We start from the raw sequence: 20070 nt of genomic DNA on the forward strand, positions 1-20070 counted from the left end.
CACAACTATAGTTGAAATTAAAAATTTCGTAACTTTTTAGATCACCAAACACATTGTTTTCAAATAAGACAATTGCGGATTGCCTGTATGACTACTTCACTGACCTCATATCTGTCTGCTGTGACTTTATGACACGTCAAAATCTCTCTCTCTCTCTTTCAATTTACTTAATCGCTTTTGGATATAAAGCTCCCTCTCTCTCTACCCCATCCCCCGCCCTGAATGGTGACAAATTGTACTTTGCCTTTGTTACTTTTTCGTTTCACCTCATAGATTTTCTTGGCTCTACCCTACAAAGATTATTTGCTCTCTCTTTTTCTCTCTACTCTAGAAAACAGACATATGGTCGCTATTTTGGACATTTTGAACACGTTCTACTTTAATGGGTTATGCACCAACATACGCCTAACCCTTAAAGCGATCGAGAGTGCCTTGTTGTGGGAGAGTGGTGCCTTCTTATTTACCGACGAGCACACAAGCCCAAATTGCTTTTTTGAGTGGGCTGGCTGCATTGGTTGTTACATTCGCCATTGCTATAAATCACTACACATCATAACATCGAACTCACCCGTCTACTTTTAATGCTTTCCAATTACATATCGTATGTAATCACCCGCCCATCAGAACGAGAGTATGTGGCGATGGCAATGGGCAGGCGGATTCTCTACGTCGTTCGATGGATGAGTAATGGGTCACGTCCATGCCATGTTTCTCTCACTAAAAATCTTATAGATGTGAAAATGTTTGTTGTGTATCTTTTGTATGGTGGGTCTGATTTTTCAAAGTATAAACCATAGGTTTCCTTATTCAAAATAAAGAAATGATCAATAGGTTATGCTTTGATTTTGATATGTGTTGCGTAGGTGGAGATATGGAAACTTCACACCAAGTAATAGAAATCGCATGATTCTTTATGTTGGATTTTCAACCGTAGCCAAAAAGCAAATGATGATCTCATTGAAAAATTCACTGTCGGATTTATGGTATGTAAAGGACCTTCTACTCATTTTTTTTGTTTCCTTGTGGCTTGTGCATTTTAGTTCTCATATCCATTAATCATATACCATCTCATATTTAACTATATTGGGCCTTCTACATGTGACCACTAGTTCCGGGATACGGTGCAACACAATTTTCATTCGACCTTTACTCATTCCAATCTTGTTCATCCGGTCTAATGTGTTAACATCGGCTAGTTCGATTTAAATTGGTCAAACAATGTTTATGACTAATTGCAAACTAAACTCATATTTTATTTTGGATTAGACTAAAGCCAAGGTAATGGCCAATGGTCGGACTAGTCAGATTGGCCGATCTTGTACTTGTCTAAAACATAGGAGCGGTTTGTGTAAGATGTCAACCTTAAGAAATTAATATAGGTTGCCACTTAAATCTTGGTGTTAGAAACCCTTATCGCCTAAAAACTATTTTTACATCTAATTATGAAATTTAGATGTAATTTTCCCACTTTTTTATTTGGATGTGCTTTGTTTAATCATACTTGAAATATATTTTTCCTATTTTCTTAGATTTTGTTTGTAATTATTTTTACATTTTCCATCTTTTTAAAATATTTCAAAAATACCCCTGGACACAAATTAGCTCTTTAAAATCCTATTTTTTTTATTAATATGCTTTGTTTAATCATGCATTAAATATATTTTTCACATTTTATTAGTTTTTTGTATTTATTTTTATAATTTTCCCATCTATTTTGAAAATTTTCAAAAATGCCCCTAGACACAAATTTGTTCTTTAAAATCTGGCCTTTCATTATTTTTAACTTCATTGGGATGTGCTTTGTTTCATCATTTTGGAAAATATTGTAAACTTTTTAATTTTCAACTTTATTTGGATGTATTTTGTTTAAGGGTGCGGTTTCTATAAGGTTGCAACCTTAAACAATCCAGTTAAGGCGAACCTTAAAATTTTATCATAACATATAATTTGTTGTAAATAAATCTTAGTATTATCTTAAAATCTATTTTCATACCTAATTAGAAAATTTTAAATTCCAAAGATGGTTAAAATCAAGTAGATCTATAAATATATGAAAATATTGAAAATGGACGATCTAGATAATGTGTCGCAAGATGCACTATTTCCACGATTCAAAAACTTTTTTATTTTCATATCATAGATGTCGTGACGATTGATTAGAGGGCTTTTTCAACATTAAAACAATATGCATCTGTGATTCTACATTTTAAGGTTGCAACCTTATATAACTTTTCCTTTTGCTTAATCATGCTTGTAATATATTTTATTTTATTTTATTTTTGTACTTATTTTTATATTTTTCCATCTTTTTGAAAATTTTTAAAAATAACTCTGAGCACAAATTAGTTCTTTAAAATGCACTTTTTCATTAATTTTCAATTTCATTTGGATATGCTTCGTTTAACCATCCTTAAAGTATATATTTCATATTTTATTAGATTTTTTTGTATTTTTAACACTTTTTTGAACGCCCAGGACTTGCCCATTTGAATTGACGGTTTTTTCGGTTTAGCCGGTTGAACCACTTCTGGCTCCATATCTAGTTAACCATTCCGATTTGATTTTTCCTACACTGGTCTCAACACACCTTTTTAGAACTAATGCTTTATGTAGAAACTTCAGAACTAATGCTTTACTCTTGAACTTGCATTGTGCTTGTTCACAATGCAAGAATCCAAGTACATTGAATTGATCATCCACTTTCTGAATGCATGTGATTGTTTGATTGAAATTATGCATTTCTCTTTTATTTTTGAAGTTTGATTTAATCAAAGTATCTAGTTTGCTTGCTTCTTTTCCTTTACTGGCTATAAGAGCTATCATCATTCTCTAATATCATCTTTGTAACTTCAGCAAAAATGATGACCCATAACAGTACGGCCCCTTACTATGCATTGATAATCTTCTGGGCTTATAACCTGTTGGCCGCTGTGATAACAACTGTCGTGGTCATGGTCACCACTCCAAGAAGAAGTGTGACAATGTCCAACATCTCATATGTCACATATTTACATTAAGTAAGTATATTAGTTTTAATCTTCTCCACATCTACCAACTGTGAACGATTGATTGAACTACCGTGGTCATTGTCACCCACTCCAAGAAGAAGTGTGACAATACCCAACATCTCATATGCCACATATTTACATCAAGCAAGTATATTAGTTTTAATCTTCAACAATCTACCAACTGTTAACAATTGATTGAACGACACCCACATTCACGACGAGCATGCAGGCCCAAGGCTGGGATGGATTGTTTTTTGGGCATATAATGGGCTGGTTGTGTTGGTTGCTACGTTCGTGATTGCTATAAATCACTATTAAGTTAGAAGATGTCACCGTTCTGCTTTGAATGTTTTCCAAATACATGTAGTATGCAATCACCTGCCTAAGTGAACTACAAGCTCATGGCGATGGGCAGGCGGATCTAGAATGGATGACAATTGGAATAAGGAAAGGAAATAAGAGGATTGTGTATCTAAAATTCTAAGAATCTTGCATAAGTTGCCTAGGTAGAACTCAAAGTAGACTTACCCCGGGTTCTACAATAATTGGGGGAGTCACTACGATACTTGCCTGAATACTATAATCAGATCATAGAAGGGGTTCCTAAGGTTAGTGATGCTTTCCCTTTTTCATTTTTCCCTCATCGAACCCTTAAACCCCCAAAAATTTGATCCAAAATCTAAACCTAAGATTGATTTTCAATATATCTAATTACCGGGAGCCTTAGAATCAAGAGGGAACCACTAGATTTCATAGATTTTGTAGATCAAAGAACTAGACATGTTGGGGCTTAAATTTGAGTTTTTCCGATTCCTTCAAAACTGATGGTCGATATTTGATAAAAATCGAATCCTAGGCCTAATTCTGTTTTCTTGATCCAACTATAGGTTATTGTTTACACAAAAAGAATTAAGATCTCATAGTTTTGAATTATGGATTGACTGTTTATTTAAACGGAAAATATATAATGAGACTATTTACCTTTGGTACAAAGTGGTCACAATTAATCTTGACCATTGGATATGAAATTGGGTGGTTGCATTTATTTTATTGACCAAGCTCAAAGTTCAAAAGAGATTTTTTCGAACTTTATGTTGAAAAACTTGAGGGAAGAGATGGGCCCACTCTTAGGATTAGGGGTAGAGTCCTGAGACTAGCGATCGCAAAGATCAAGCTTTTATCAGAACTGTGAAAACTTTGTAAATTTCTGTGTCTCTCTCCATGGCCATGAAACCCTTCTTAAAAAGGGATGGAGGAGGTTATTCTCCAACGTTCGGCTTCCTCCTGAAATCTTAGAAAAAATGTGGCCCCGTAATCTTGGAAAGTAGGTGGTTACTTTCTAACTGTTAGATAACGACACTTTCTCTCTCTAAGAAGCCTCTCTTTTTTAGTGATAAGCATTAAATTATAAGAGACAGAAATATTGCACTTTTAAAGGCCCCATGGCCACACACACGTACCAACATCTCCCACTTGGCCATGAGGGCCAGATATATTGAAATATCATAAAATCTTTACTACTTAATGAATTTAACATTTATGTGCATATTTTTGTCATGAAGCTTTCACGCAAGTGCGGTTATACATCTCATAACAGAAAATATCTAAAGTCATGTATGGTTTTTCAGGCTAATGCGGTTTTTCCTCTCATGACCAAGACATCAAAAAATATTCCATTTGGGAGTTCCTGACTTAAATATTTCTAAGTCACATCAAAGCTACATGCTTTGATAATATTTCTGCACTCAATCCCTTAAAGGGTCTGCAATCATATCTGAAGATGGTAAATAACTTACAGTTATTTCATTCTTTCTAATAATATCATAAATATAATGATAATCAATTTCAATGTGCTTACTCTTGAAATTATAAGCTCTATTTCTAATTGATGAAATAGCAGCCTGATTATCACAAAAATTTTAACTGGTATGTCAGCTATATCCAGCTTCAAATCGTTTATGAAGCTTTTAATCCAGACGGCATAAGTTATAACAATGCTACAAGCAATAAACTCGTCTTCCATAGTGTACCGAGCTCTACTAGACCAAGAAACACGCCCACCTCCAAAGAGGAATACAATTCCTAAGGTTGATTTTCTATCATCTAGGTCTCCTGCAAAATCTGCATCAGAGTACCCAATAACCTCTAAGTTGTTAGTTTGGAATCACAACTTGTAATTTTTAGTTTTCTGAATATATCTGAGTATTTTTTTTACAGCTTGCCAATGAGCCATCCCAGGATTACTCTGAAATCTACTTAAAAAACCATATGCATGACTCAAATCAGGTCTTGTACATAACATGACATAATCTAAGCATCCTACAGCTTGAGCATAAAGAATTCTTTCCATTTCAGCTTTGTCACTATCATTTAATAGACACATTTTTTTTTATAATTTCAAGCCTTTACAAATAGGTATATCTATGAGCTTGCAATTTTCCATCCTAAATCTCTTTAAAACACTTTCTAAATAATTTTCTTGAGATAAACATAGAAGTCTTGAACTTCTATCTCTTGTTATTTTAATGCCCAATACATATGAGGCTTCTCCCATATCTTTCATTTCACAATGAGAATTTATCCATGATTTGGTATGGTTAATCATGCCAATATCATTACCGGCTATCAAAATATCATCCATATATAGTGACAATATAACAAAATTGCTCTCACTATTCCAGACATATACACAATGGTCTAACTTATTAGCTATATAGCCAATTTCAGTGCTTGCATTATGCAAAATAAAGTATCATGTTTTAGACCATATAAAGATTTCTTAAGTTTAAATACTTTGTCTTCTTGGCCTTTAATTATATATCCTTCTGTTTGTTTCACGTATATATCTTCTTTTAATTTTCCATTTAAGAAAGTTGTTTTGACATTCATCTGAAATAATTCTAGATCATAATATGCAACTAATGCAAGGATGATCCTAATAGATGAAAATTTTGCTACTGGAGAATAAGTTTTTACATAATCTATGCCCTCCCTTTGGGTAAATCCTTTAGCTACCAACCTAGCTTTATATTTATCAATGGATCCATTTGCATTAAGCTTTTTCTTTAAGACCCATTTGCAACCTATGGCTTTTCTATCTTTATAGAGGTCAACCAACTCCCAAATTTGATTTTTTTTAATAGAATCAAGTTATCATCCATGGCTTGAGTCCACTCCGCTGAGTCATGTGAGCTAATAGCTTCACTGTAGCTACGAGGTTCATCTATTGTATCATCACATATTGAAGTGTAATTATCTTCATTCATAAATACATAAAATTCTTCTAAAGTCGTAGGTAGGGCTCTAGTTCTTTTGGGCATATTTGGTATACTTGATTCAATTGAATCATTCTAACCAAATATAGAGGGAGTCTGAGAAACAGGGTCTTCTAGACCCTTATCTTTATCAATCTCATGTAAGTCAATAAGCTTATTTAAAATATTTTCATTGTCTATATTTTCTAAGAAATGAGCACCACGACTCTCTACTAATGATCTAGTACATGGTTATAGAATCTATACCCTTTCGAATTTTTTAAATAGCTTATAAAAGAGCATTTTATAGTTTTACTTTGTAATTTATCCCTATTTTGTGGTGGTATAAGCACATGTGCCCAAGAACCTCAAACTTTCAAGATAATAACGTCATATTTCCGACCTGTCCATAATTTATATGGAGTCAAGTCTATAGATTTAGTTAGAACACAATTAATGATATATATTGTATTGTTGAGAGCTTCACCCCAAAAATGAGGTGATAAATTTGAATGGCTCATCATGGACCTAACCATGTCTATTAGAGTCCTATTTCTCCTTTCATCTAGTTGTTTGGTGAATTATATCATGCTCCTTACAAAATTCAGAAAGTAAGGCGGAGCAATATTCACCTCCCCTATCTGTTCGAAGAATTTAAAATGTCTACCTAACTGATTTTCTGCATCAATTTTATATTCTTTAAATGTTTCTAGTGCTTCTGATTTCTTACTAATTAGGTATACATATCCATAACGTGAATAATCGTCTATAAATGTTATGAAATATTCCATATATCTATATATTTTCACATTTAATGGGCCACATATATCAGAGTGAACAATACTATTCACTAGACATTTTCCCTTTAGGGAAAGCTTCGTAGTTAATTTACCAAAAATACATGGCTCGCATGTTTTGAATACAATTTTTCCTAAATTGGGGAGTAAGTATCTTTTAACCATTTGATTCATTTTGTCTTTATTTATATGTCCTAATCTTAAGTGTCATAAATATGGATTATCCATACGCATAAAAGCATCAAAAGAAGCATCAATGTAATCAGAAAATGATGAACTTTCATTAATATTCAGTCGGTACAAATTGTCAACTTTAGTACCGTACACCAAAGCTCTAGAATGCTTCTCAATGGTAACCCGACCAAACCTGAACCTTATTTCATAACCCTTGTCGCCTAACCTTGAGACATAAATCAAATTGTGCCTCATATTGGGCGCATACAATGTATCAGTCAATAAGAGATTTGTTCCTCTTGGTAAATACAGCTTGAAAGTACCAACACCTAGTACATCGCAATAGGTGCCATTTCCCATATAAATCTGCTGGTTATTAGCTGCAATCTCTTTCAATTATGTGAATCCATCCTTGGTCCTCGAGACATGTCAAGTGGAGGCTGAGTCGACCCACCAACTTCTCAGGTCATGATCGGCAACTATTGATTCTATGACTACGTAAATCAAATCATTTCTCTTATTTTGATTATTTCGAACAAGGTTGTTATTTTGGTTCCTATTTTTATTTTTCTGCTTAGGACAATTAAACTTGATGTACCCAATTTTTTTATAATAAAAACAGGTCTTCTCAACCTTATTCTTTTGATTTTTAAAATTTCTCCACATTCCCTTGTACCTATTATTTTTCTAATAATTTAAAGGTTTCTTGAGGATCTGAGAAGATAAACTTTGGGTAAAGTGGAGCTTATTTGACTTCTTCCTCATTCTTCTCTCAGCTTCAATATTAAAATGCATGGGAAGATTTAACATGGTTATCCTTTGTGCAGAATTGTTCAATGCAATTACAACAAACTCCCAAGATGGAAGGAGACTGTTAAGGACAATGGACGCTTGCATGCGATCGGGGACTAGATTCCCAGCTGCAGCAAGGACTTTTGTGAGCACTGTCATTTTATTGACGTGCTCGGTTACTGAGTCAGTTTCTTTCATTCTACAAGAATTGTATTTTTATAACAACAATTGTACATGGGTCTCAGAAGTGGTCTCATACTTTTCAAATATGACACCTATCATACTTTGAGCTGTAGTGTAATCCTCAAAGGCTCTAATTAAATCATCTTCCATAAAGCTCAACATAGTAGTCATAGCTACTGTGTCATCTTCTAATCACTTTTCAAGTCACCTTGTGACTTGACCATTGGCATTAGGCTCTAAAACTGGTAGTTCTTTTTCTAAAACATAATCTACCCTATCTTGAAAAAGAATATATCCAATTTTTCTTTTCCACATAGAAAAATTGATCCCATTGAGTTTTTCAAGTTTGGATAATTCTGACATGACTAGCTTAGATGTCATTTTAAATGGTTAGATAATACGTAAAAGTTCAAAAACAAATTTAATTGTGTTTAAGAAAAGGTTGCCTGCTAACTAAAACAATAAGTTTGCCGACTCTCAGTGAGCTGCAACTTCAAAGAAAATTTTTCTTGAACAGTTTATGTTCGCACTGCTGTAATGCAACAAAAAATTAATAAAGTAAGGCAACAACTATTTTTATGTCAAATCTTGCATAAGAATAATTTTCATTAAATATGTGAATATGTCTTAGCACAATATAGAGAGTCTACAAAGATATTTGATATTTCAATAAAAAAAATATGGCACCGCATAATCACAAAAAAAAAAAAAAAAAGATTCACAAAATCAAGATCATGAAATTTTCTAACTTAAAGAGATCAAAGCATAGGATAATTATGCAATGCAGTGACAATTATTATACAAATAAAATATGTCGAAAATCCTTAAATTATAGGTCACAAAAAAAAAAATACATGCAATTGATATGTAAGCCTTAACTCCAACAGAATTGGAGTGTGCATAATAAGATTCAATAAAAAAAAATATATGCACTAATTTTCAGCAACAAAAAAAATGGAAGAAAGAAGATGCCAATTTTCAGGCGTCCATGGTCAGTAAAAAAATATATAACAATACGCAAATTTAGATGCTCAGCTACGTTGCATAAGAGTAGAAGAAAATTTTTGGACAGTCTTTACAAATTACTATTATTATTATTATTATTATTATTATTATTATTATTGTTATTATTGTTATTATTGTTATTATTGTTATTATTGTTATTATTGTTATTATTGTTATTATTATTATTATTATTATTAATTTTATTAGAAAATAGAGAGAAGAATTATTTGCCTTATTCTCTATTACTTGACCATGGGCTCAAGTATGTACTGTATCAACATATTGATCTTATTGAGAGAGAAAATAACTACACAACTTGTTCATATTCTAGAGAGAAAGCCTAATATTGAGCCGTAGAGCGAGAACCTAATATTGAGGCATATGCTAAGTCAAGATAACTCCTCTGCAACAACCTTAAACTTATTTTCTCTCTTCCTATTAATTTGATGATTCTTTTATTACTTTGATGATTCTTCTAGCATCTCTATCTCTTTAACTTTTCTCTACAAAAGGTTAAACGGAGCATTTATCCGAGTACGCTGTGATCACGTAAGCCAAACTCAATCTAGAGAGAGAAAATATGGCAAAAGAATTTACGGAGAGAAAATATTCCAGAACCAACAATACCAGTAAAAACAAACACTGAATCGCAGATGAGGAGCAGTAAATTAAGAGAGAGAAATTCATAAAAATAAATAAATAAATTCAGACTATTAAATTTAAGGTTGGAAAAAATTTACAGCAAGATATATGTGAACAACAAAGCACAATATCAAAGTTACTGTAAATTAAACTCAAGAAAACATATATATATATATATATATATATATATATATATATATATATATATATATATATATATATATATAATACAAAAAAAAATTGGGACCTATAGGTTATGAGCCCACCACGCTTCCACAACCTGCTCTGATACCACTGTTGAAAAATTTGAGAGAAGCGATGGACCCACTCCTAGGAATAGGGGCAGTGTCTCGAGACTATCGATCGCAAAAATCAGGCTTTTATCAGAACTGATAACTTTGTAAATTTTTGTGTTCCTCTCCATACCCATGAAACCCTTCTTAAAAAGGGATGAAAGAGTTCGTTCAGCTTCTTCCTGAAATCTCTGATAAAACGTGGCCCTGTAATCCTGGGAAGTGGGTGGTTACTTTCTAGCCGTTACATAACGGTACTTTCTCTCTCTAAAAAGCTTTCTTTTTTAGTGATAAGCATTAAATTATAAGAGAGATAAATATTGCACGTCTAAAGGCCTCCTGGCCACACACACGTACCAACACTTTGTGGCACACCCAACCTATCAAATTTCACATCGGATGGTTGCAAATAAATTGTGACATCCCTGTATCAAAGGTAAATGATCCCATTATGTACAATCCTTTATTTAAAATTTTTACAGTTTTAATTTAGAATTGACTATTTATTTAAAATTTTCAAAAGCGTTGATTCCCTTTGATCTAAAGTTAGAACCTAAAATGGGTTTAGAGCTTTAGTTGGGGTTGTATTAGGAAAGGTTTGACAAGGATTTGAAGCATCAATTCATGCTAAACACAAAGATCAAGAAATCGGCTATGAAATTTTTTATATCTATTTAAAAACAAAACATAAATTGGTTTAATCTTAGTATTATCACTTAGTTTAATCTTATATATATATAATGCTGAGATTAGCTCACTAACTCATATGAATATATGAGTTCATATGAGCCCAATAGCCCAAAATGGATCTGGGGCGATCTGACGGTCACAACCTCATTTCGTATTTTAATTTTAATGTTTTTTCTACAAAATCTAATAACTTGATATTTTAGGCGTGTTTTTTCAAAAAAATAGGATAATCTAATAAAAATATCAAAAAAATAATTTACAATAAATAAATTGACCAAAATACTCTTAAAATATTTCAAGGTTATTTTGGTCAATTTCATTATTTCAAATTATGTTTTAAATATTTTTATTAGGTGCACCTTGGTGAGAAAAAATGACTCCTAAAATTTCAAGTTATTTGGATATGTAAAAAAAAAATTAAAATTTAAACACGAAATGAAGTCGTGACCGTCAAATAGACCCAGATTCAATATGAGATTAGCCTACAAGCTCATATGAGCCCAACGGCTCAGATTGAATATGGGCCGATCTGATGATCATAGATATCCGGTAGTGCTTGAATTTTATTTTTTTTCTACAAATCGAAATCACTTGAAATTTTAGGTGTGTATTCTTCACATCAAAGTGCACCTAATAAAAATATAAAAATATTTATCTGTAAAAAATAAAATGACCAAAATACCCCTCAAATGTTTCAGGGGTATTTTGGTCAATTTATTTCATGTAAAATATTTTTTTGATACTTTTTTAAGATTCATCTATTTTTTATAAATTCACACCTAAAATTTCAAATGATTTAGAGTTATAGAAAAACAATTAAAATTCAAACACTATTAGACATCTGTAATCGTCAAATCGGCCCAGATTCAATCTGGGATGTTGGGTTCATATGTTTATATGAGCTAGTAGGCTAATCTCATCTTTTCTCTCTCTCTCTCTCTCTCTCTCTCTCTCTCTCTCTCTCTCTCTCTCTCTCTCTCTATATATATATATATATATATATATATATATATATATATATATATATATATATATGTAGGATTTGTATACAATGAGACCATTTACCTTTGATATAAGGAGCTCACAATTAATATATATATATATATATATATATATATGTAGGATTTGTATACAATGAGACCATTTACCTTTGATATAAGGAGCTCACAATTATTTACAACCAATGATTCAAAAAATGGATTAGTGCCCCGGATCGGGCTACTTAAAAGCCAATATGGATCGGTGAATTGGTGATCCGAATTGGTAATTGGCTGAATCGGTCAAATTAAGATTTAAAAAAAATACAAAAAAAATTGTTAAAATTCATTATAAATATTGTTTTTACATAATCCAATAAGAAATGATAGTACTACATTATTAACTTTCATTTTTTCATCAATTTGTGAATATTGAGATGGTTTTTCTCTATATGAACTTATGTTAACCATTAAATTTGTATTACATAAAGGAAAAATTATAGAATCATCATGGATAAAATATATAATCATACATAGACTACAATAAAGAATGGATTAAATAGATGAAAAAATGGCCATTAAAATTTCGAATTGTTGTATTATCTTTTATTTTATGTTTTCTTTTAATTTTTTTGATGACATTATTTTCTTCCTTTTATTTTTTTGGAAGATAAATTATTTTTTTGACAAGAAATGCTTGTTATGTTATGTTTTATTTTACTGTTTTCTTTTTCTTTTTTTGGTGACATTATTTCTTCCTTTTATTTTTTTTGGAAGATAAAAATAAAATGCTTTTTTATTTTTTTATGACATTATTTTTTTCCTCTTTAGTTTTTTTTTTTATGACATTATTCTCTTCCTGTATATTATTTTTTATGACATTATTTAAGACAAAAGTAAAACACATTATTTTTTATGACATTATTTAAGACAAAAGAAAAAAGATTTAAGACAAAAGAAAAATGTTAAAACAGCAGCCCAAAGCTCGAACCTAAGAACCGCCATGTTACTTTAATTATAATAAATCACTATATTGACTTAAGATATCAACGTTGGCCATTGAGAATTGTCCCACATCGAAGAGAGGTGGGACAAACAATGCTTATATAAAGAAATGCAACAGCTCCCCACACGAAGAATTGCTTGAGGCGGGAATCACACTCAAAACATCAGCCACCGGTTTATGGCATCATACGGGTGGTTCGGGTTATAGATTCCCCGATCCGTGACCCCATACGGGTGGTTCGGGCTATCGATTCTGCGATCCGTGACCTCATACGGGGCGGTTCTCACAGGTTTGTGACATCATACTCAATCTGTGACCCCATACGGGGCGGTTCTTGCCGGTTTATGACGTCATACGGGCGGTCCCTGTTATCGATTCTCGTGTCAACTCGAGCGAGTCAGCCACCAGTTTATGACATCATACGAGCGGTTTGGGTTATCGATTCCCCGATCCGTGACCCCATATGGGGCGGTTTCTTGCTTATTTATGACGTCATACGGCCGGTTCCGGTTATCAATTCCCGTATTGACTCAAGCGAGTCTTTTTAAACCACTACTTATAACCATCCAACCATTGCTTATAACCAACCAAGTCTGTTGCGACTCGCCGATTTAACCATCCAAGTCTGTTGCAACTCATCGATTTAACCATTCAAGTCTGTTGCGACTCGCCGATTTTTAAATCACTGCTTACAACCATCCAATTTGAAATATGATAGCTTGGGTGTATCACAAAGTTCGAGAATATTTCTTTTGAACTTTGAGCTTGGTCAATGAAGTAAATGCAACCACCCAATTTCATATCCAGTTCAAACTATATCGATTCTCGTTCAAACTGGATATAAATGCAACCACCCAATTTCACCCACTTTGGGTCTCCAGCATTTGCACAAGGGGTTAGGCTGTTAAAAAGTGCGGTCCGACACTCAATTTTCTTAAAATAAGGGGTCCGACAATTCAAAGTTCTGCCTGACATAAATGCAGGGGTCCAATAATTTGATGTTCCAATCCGGTAATTGCTATTCGGGTCTGACAGTCCATGTCAAATCTGGCCAAAATAATTTCTTGTGTAAAGGGCATTTCGTCTAAAAAGAATAAACTTTTTGACTTGGGGTTACTTCTTAGAAAAGTATATTTGGAGGAAAAAGTGTGAAAAAGGGTTTGTAATTTTACTTTCTTTTTTTTTTTTAAGTAATTTTAAAAACAAAAAGAGTATATAAATGCTACAAAATACTCATGAATGCTTGTGAATGGATAGAGAGAGAAAGAGCAGAAAAATGGCAGCAATAGGCAGAGAGAGAAAGAGCATAAAAAATGGCAGCCTCCACCTTTTGATCACCCAATCATCCAAGAAATGAATTCTAGTTAGGCTATGAAGTTATATTTTTTCGGATTTTGGAGGCGTAATCTTCAGAAAGAGAGATAATAAAAAATGCTGAAAATGCTCGCCAATACTTATGAGTTATGAACGTGTAGTGTGAGAAAGAACATAAAAAATCTCAATGAATGCTTCTTGGAATATCTTTGTTTTTAATCTCAGTAATGTCACCTACTAGGCATTGGGAAAAAAAATTTCGAGCGATAAATGCAAGACGAACTGGTAGTTGAAACCAGGCTTCACCAGGGCTCCTCCTCGGACCATGTCGGAGAGATGGGCGTTTCATCTCATAGAGGCCATTCACACTAGCCTTCTGAAATCATAAATTCTGCAAATTTACCCATTTGTTATATTCCAGCTCAGGGCCATGTCGGAGAGATGGGCGTTTCATCTCAGAAAGGCCATTCACACCAGCCTTCTGAAATCATAAATTCTGCAAATTTACCCATTTGTTATGTTCCAGCTCAGGGCCATGTCCTTTTGATGGGTATTTTAAAATTAAATCAGACGACATGCTAAAGTGTTACTTTATAAGGGGTAGCAATGGACCCGGACCCGGACCCGTTGGGTATACCCGACACAGGTCTGGGTATGAGTCTAGCATTTAGACTTGGCAGGCCGGGTTGGGTTCAGGTCCAGTTGAACCCGATCCGTACTTGTAAACCATTGGAGATAAATTACTTTACTTTATGCCCTATTCGTTTGGGTGTCTTAATAATTGTATACAATAAGAACTCGTAGTCATGTCTAGCTATTAAACGACAAGTTAGGCAACTTGAAATCTAATAGTCGGTGAGTGTTACTTTGTTGTCAATAATATGGGTATATGATAGTAAAAAAACAGGTAAGAAAAAAAAAAAAAACAAAAAAAGAAAGCTCATAGTCAAGGTGGCAATGGACTTGACCAAGACCTGAACCCGATGAATATGGGTATGGATCCAATTTTTTAACCAACGAGTCGGGTTCAGGTCCAAAACCTGAACCCGAATATTATTAGGGTCTGTGTCTGGGTCCAGCCGGACCTGACCCATACCTAACCTGTTGCCACCCCTATAATTTATGAATATCTCATACCTAATCTGTTGCCACCCCTATAATTTATGAATCTCTCATACCTAACCTGTTGCCACCCCTATAATTTATGAATCTCTCATACCTAACCTGTTGCCACCCCTATAATTTATGAATCTGTCATGTATGGTTTGATAGATTCCTCTTATTTTTATTTATGTATATAGAAAAAAGGCATGGCAGTTTCTAACACCACTGTATTGAGATAACGAAACAAGGAATGGATCATGGAAAAACCAACAAAAACAAAGACAAAACTATTGAGAAAATAAATCAAAGAAAATTAATTATAATTCAGTACCAAAAAACAAAAAAAGGAAACAAGCATGGCTTAAAGAGAGTAAGTTTATGTGAATTAGAATGAGAAAGCGAGGAAGTTCCTATCGAGAGGAGGTTATGAGGATTGCGATGAGAGAGAGGAAAGTTCCTCTCTCTCTCTCTCTCTCTCAGATCTTGATTCTCGAGTAAAGTTGCCTCAAAATTGTTTGATGCATCCATTTTACAGGCTTGGTTTCCTATGTTTTGACTTCTCATTATGGCAAGAAGCTTTGTTTTCTTACTTGGTCAAGTTCATGCATTAAATAACAAAAACACACAGGAAAACAAGAAAATAGAAAAGGGTTGTATAGAGCCTAGGCTCTAAAGTCTAAACAATCAAATTAGTACCCTCAAATAGCATCGAGAAATATGGTTTCAATACTCGAAATCATTGTGATACTCTTGAAATATATTTTCATATTTATATATAAAATGTAAAGTTTCAAAAATACTGTAGATTGACAGATCTATGAAAACTTGAAAATCTTAAAAAATTGACAGTCCAAAAATGCGTTAAAAAATGCACTATCGCAAAAATTTGAAATCTATTTTTTTCTCATGTCCAAGTATCTTAATGTTGAGATGATCAATTTGAGGATATTTAGGCATCAAAACAACTCTTCTAGTAAAATTTTTTATGTAGGCTTCAATTTGATTGTTTAGAGCCTCAGCTCTATATAAACTTTTCCCAATAGAAAAAGAGAGACTGCATTCCTCCCTGTCATCCTCCCCACGTGGGGGAATGTACAAAGCGGTATTAGCTTCAGTTTTCAACTTGCATTTTGCCTGCCTTTGAATGGCCTAAAATATCAAGAACTTAAATGAAAAATCAGAAAATAGGAATATAAAGACACATACAAAGATTGACAATAAAACGCCATTCTTCTTATTCCATAGATGTCTTGAAAATGAGAATGAAGTTCCTACTAAATTGTAGACTTTGGAACGGAAATTCTTTTTTGCGTTATACTGCAATGAATTTAAGAACAAGTTCATCACATCTTCAACAAGTAATAAAGAAAAATAGAAGAGTACAAGAAGCGCTTAAAAAGAAAAGAAATTAAGAGAAGAATTAGAAAGAAAGATACCTTACTGCTTACTGTGATTCAACTCTCAAATCACGAACTTTCTCTCTCAACCGCTTATTGGGATCAATTTGAACTCATGAACTCTTTCTATCTCTTTAAGAACTTGTCCCTCTCTCGAAGAATAGTATACTCTCAACTCATGAACTCTCTCTCTCTCTTCAAGAACTCCTCCCTCTCTCTCCCTAAGAATAGCTGTCAGATGACTCCCTTTGCTGGAGATTTTATACAATGAGAATGAAATGAAGAAATAAGCATCTCATCAGCCCTTTGTATCATCTTTTTATTATCAACATTTCAATTAGGCAAATTTATGTACATACCGTTTTTTCTTCCCTTTGTTATGGTCTACTCCACATTTTTTCCAAAATTACATGGAGAGCAGCCTTGCCCGACCTTCTTTTTTTTTTTTTTTTTTTTTTGTCTTATAGCTTTCTACAACATCAAATAGGTGGGAAAATTCGTTTTTTTTTATTTTTGATTTCAAGGTATGGCTAAAATAAAAAAACATCTTATCTCTTAGTCTGTTTGATATTGATGATGTTAGACACTCCTAAAACCCACTCATGTTTGACATCAATAATATCATGAAAAATTTACGTACAGACCATATTGGGGGTGGGGTCAATTACAAAATGGGATCACGTTTGTCTTAAATTACGGTTGACACCTTCCCCCCTCGCGGTGTTTTTTTTTTCTCGAAGTTACCCTCTGTCCAGTAATGCTGGACAGGTGGGGTTTATGTCGTGCAAAGCAAAAACAGCTGTTCGACATTTGAAATACCGGACAGCTATCTACTATCCCTAAAACCATGAAGCCATCTCTCTCTCTCCAAAAATCATCGCCCCATGATTTTCTCTTGCAACGACTATCCATGCTTCTCCTGGATGCCTCCTCTCTCTGTGAGCTCGCTGATTTTTTACGCCAAAGGCATGTCGGAATGCCACCATTACTAGGTGGAAGACCGTCAATGCCCGATGAAAAACCAGTAGCGATCGAAGAAGTCAGCGACATCAAGGCCACAAAAAAAGGAGAGATTCTTGTCGACAAATAGAACAAGTTTCCTACTAGGCAAGGGTTATAGGGGATGTAATAATGGCCAAAAAGGGGACTAGAAGAGGCCTTTTACAAGGGCAAGCCTTGCGATCTTGACTGCCTGTTCGGCATCGGAGGGTCGAAAGCCCCACGATTTGGACCGGAACTTGCCTTGGGTGACCTGGTAGGAGATGCTCGTGATGGGTAGGTTGAGGGCCATGCGTAGCTGATGGGCCTTGCCGCATCACCCGTCAAGGAAGCAAGGGCCGACTGGGAGGTCCTCACGCAGGATGCCCTTGAGGTCAGGAGGGAAGGTGAAGCTGAACTCACCCTTAATGTGAATGAATACATCATCCGAAAGGCCCCTATGGACGGTGACTCCCGAGTTGCGGAGGTGAGAGAGGGCTTTGTACCCAAGTGAAGAGAAGGACAGGAAGCCGCTGCCACCACTGCAGGATGTTGGATGAGTGTGGTCATTAAAGATCTCATGAATGCTTGTAAAATAAAATGATATAGTGGAACATGAACTCAGTGATAGTGTGGTTCCTTGTGGACCATACTAAGCAAACGATAGTGTTGATATCGGACTGAGTTTGACGAGCTATGCCAGTCGGTTGGGAAAAACCTATGTTACCTGAGCATAGAAAACTATCTGATAAGGGTTCTAATAGGTCATCCCTTGATGAAGTCGGAGTACACCCGGATGAGTTAACCGAGGGACTGTGTGACCTTTGTGTGTAATGGTGGCCTTCAGAGACGGGGGCTAAAGCCTCATCCGCGAGTTATCACAGGGCATGCATAATGATATCCATTTCGGGAAAGCAAACCACATTTTATGGTGAAGCTTATGCATGTGCGAGAGATATCCATATGCATTATAGGAGTTGTGGTCACATCAGGTCTAGGTGCCTTGGTATGTCTCTATGGGAGAATCTGAAATCCACAAACTGGAATTATGATCCCTAAGCTCATTTGTCAGATTTTGGTGACCCACTAATAAGCTCCTACATAGACTGTGGGTCATGGGAAACACTGGGTCGGTTTCATAAAGCAAGTACGGATCGTAATCCACAGTTGAAGGTCGAGTACCCCAACATTTATTTATCTAATTCCTAAATCATATGGATCATCTTTCCATCTAATGAATTTAATTATATTTGTTTTAATGATATATAATGTTAAAATTATTATTTAAACTTTTCTTGATCTCTAGATATGTTATTTATCAAATTTTGATTTATAAAAACAGAGATAATGATTTTAGATTGATTTAAATATTTAAATTTGATTTTATGGATTTTTAAATAATCATATAATTTATTTTACTAATTTTTAATATTTCATGGGAGGCCCAATATGGCCCACCATTGCCTGTGGGTGGCGCCCATGAAGTACCACCTATGGTAGCACAACCCACCCTAACGAAACTTTCTGTTCAAGCTTTAGCTTGAAGAGAAAGTTTTGAAGTGTTTTGAAAAGATTTTGCAAGGAAGCTTTATAGGAATGTATCTCGTCTTGTCCATCGTATATTGTTTTCTTTGTTCCTTAAGGATGGAGATTTCCATTACATGGTCAGGGGCACTGTTGAATCTAGTCCAACATTGCTTTAGAGTATTCATAAGTCTGCTTCCATTTCATCCTTAGATAATGAAGAAAATAAGCCTGGAGACTTAACAAGTGATGGGAATCTTCTTCAATGCATTTTCCAGTTTCTTCCAAAAATTTATTGGTTTGTTTGTCACGGAAAAGAAATGGCAAAAGCTTCTTGTTAGAGGTGAAAGAGAAATTACTGGCAGTTTGGAATAAGAGATCCAGGTTCAGAGATCAAACGATACATCGATGGATTACCAATATTTATGATAGGACTCATGGGGACTGAATCGATAACACTTTACCTGTGGGAATCTGGCCCTCTTGTGGGATGCGTTCCTAGCTGGAGCCGTATGTCGTATGTTAAGAGTTCATTTTGATTGGCCTTTGTTCCTATTAAAAGCAGGTCTCTGTCCATGCACAATGAAAGAGCACTATGGTTCTTGTGAATTTTATTGAGGCTTGAATAGCCTGCAAAGATGGTGGTGGTGGCGTTAAAGTTTCATGGTACAGTTTTCCAAGTCTGTAAGAACTCTTAGTCTTCATTTTAGAGTTGCATTTGGGTGTCTAGTTAGAGGTGGCAACCAGTCGGATCAGGTCCAGGTTGATCCCGACCTGGATCCAGGTTATGTCCAAGTGACCCAAGTCGGGACCTGACCCAGATCACATCTAGAAATTCAAAAAAAAAAAACTCCATATATTATTTTTAGTGTATACATTTATATATTTTATGCCTGTTTGGGTCGACTCCAAACCCGCTCCAATAGGATCTG

General features: G+C 34.4%; 1 long non-coding RNA gene across 1 annotated transcript; it reads right to left on the reverse strand.

The window, feature by feature from the left end:
• Nucleotides 1–14243: 14243 nt before the first annotated feature.
• On the reverse strand, nt 14244–16893 carry LOC148781252 (uncharacterized). The gene is made up of 2 exons (XR_016058931.1): nt 16676–16893; nt 14244–14631 (listed from the first exon to the last, which is right to left on the reverse strand). It is a non-coding gene; the product is annotated as an uncharacterized LOC148781252 (long non-coding RNA).
• Nucleotides 16894–20070: the final 3177 nt, after the last annotated feature.

Source organism: Amborella trichopoda, chromosome 7, assembly GCF_054954075.1.
Source record: "Amborella trichopoda isolate Santa Cruz 75 chromosome 7, AtrichopodaSantaCruz75HAP2 v2.0, whole genome shotgun sequence".
NCBI lineage: Eukaryota > Viridiplantae > Streptophyta > Magnoliopsida > Amborellales > Amborellaceae > Amborella > Amborella trichopoda.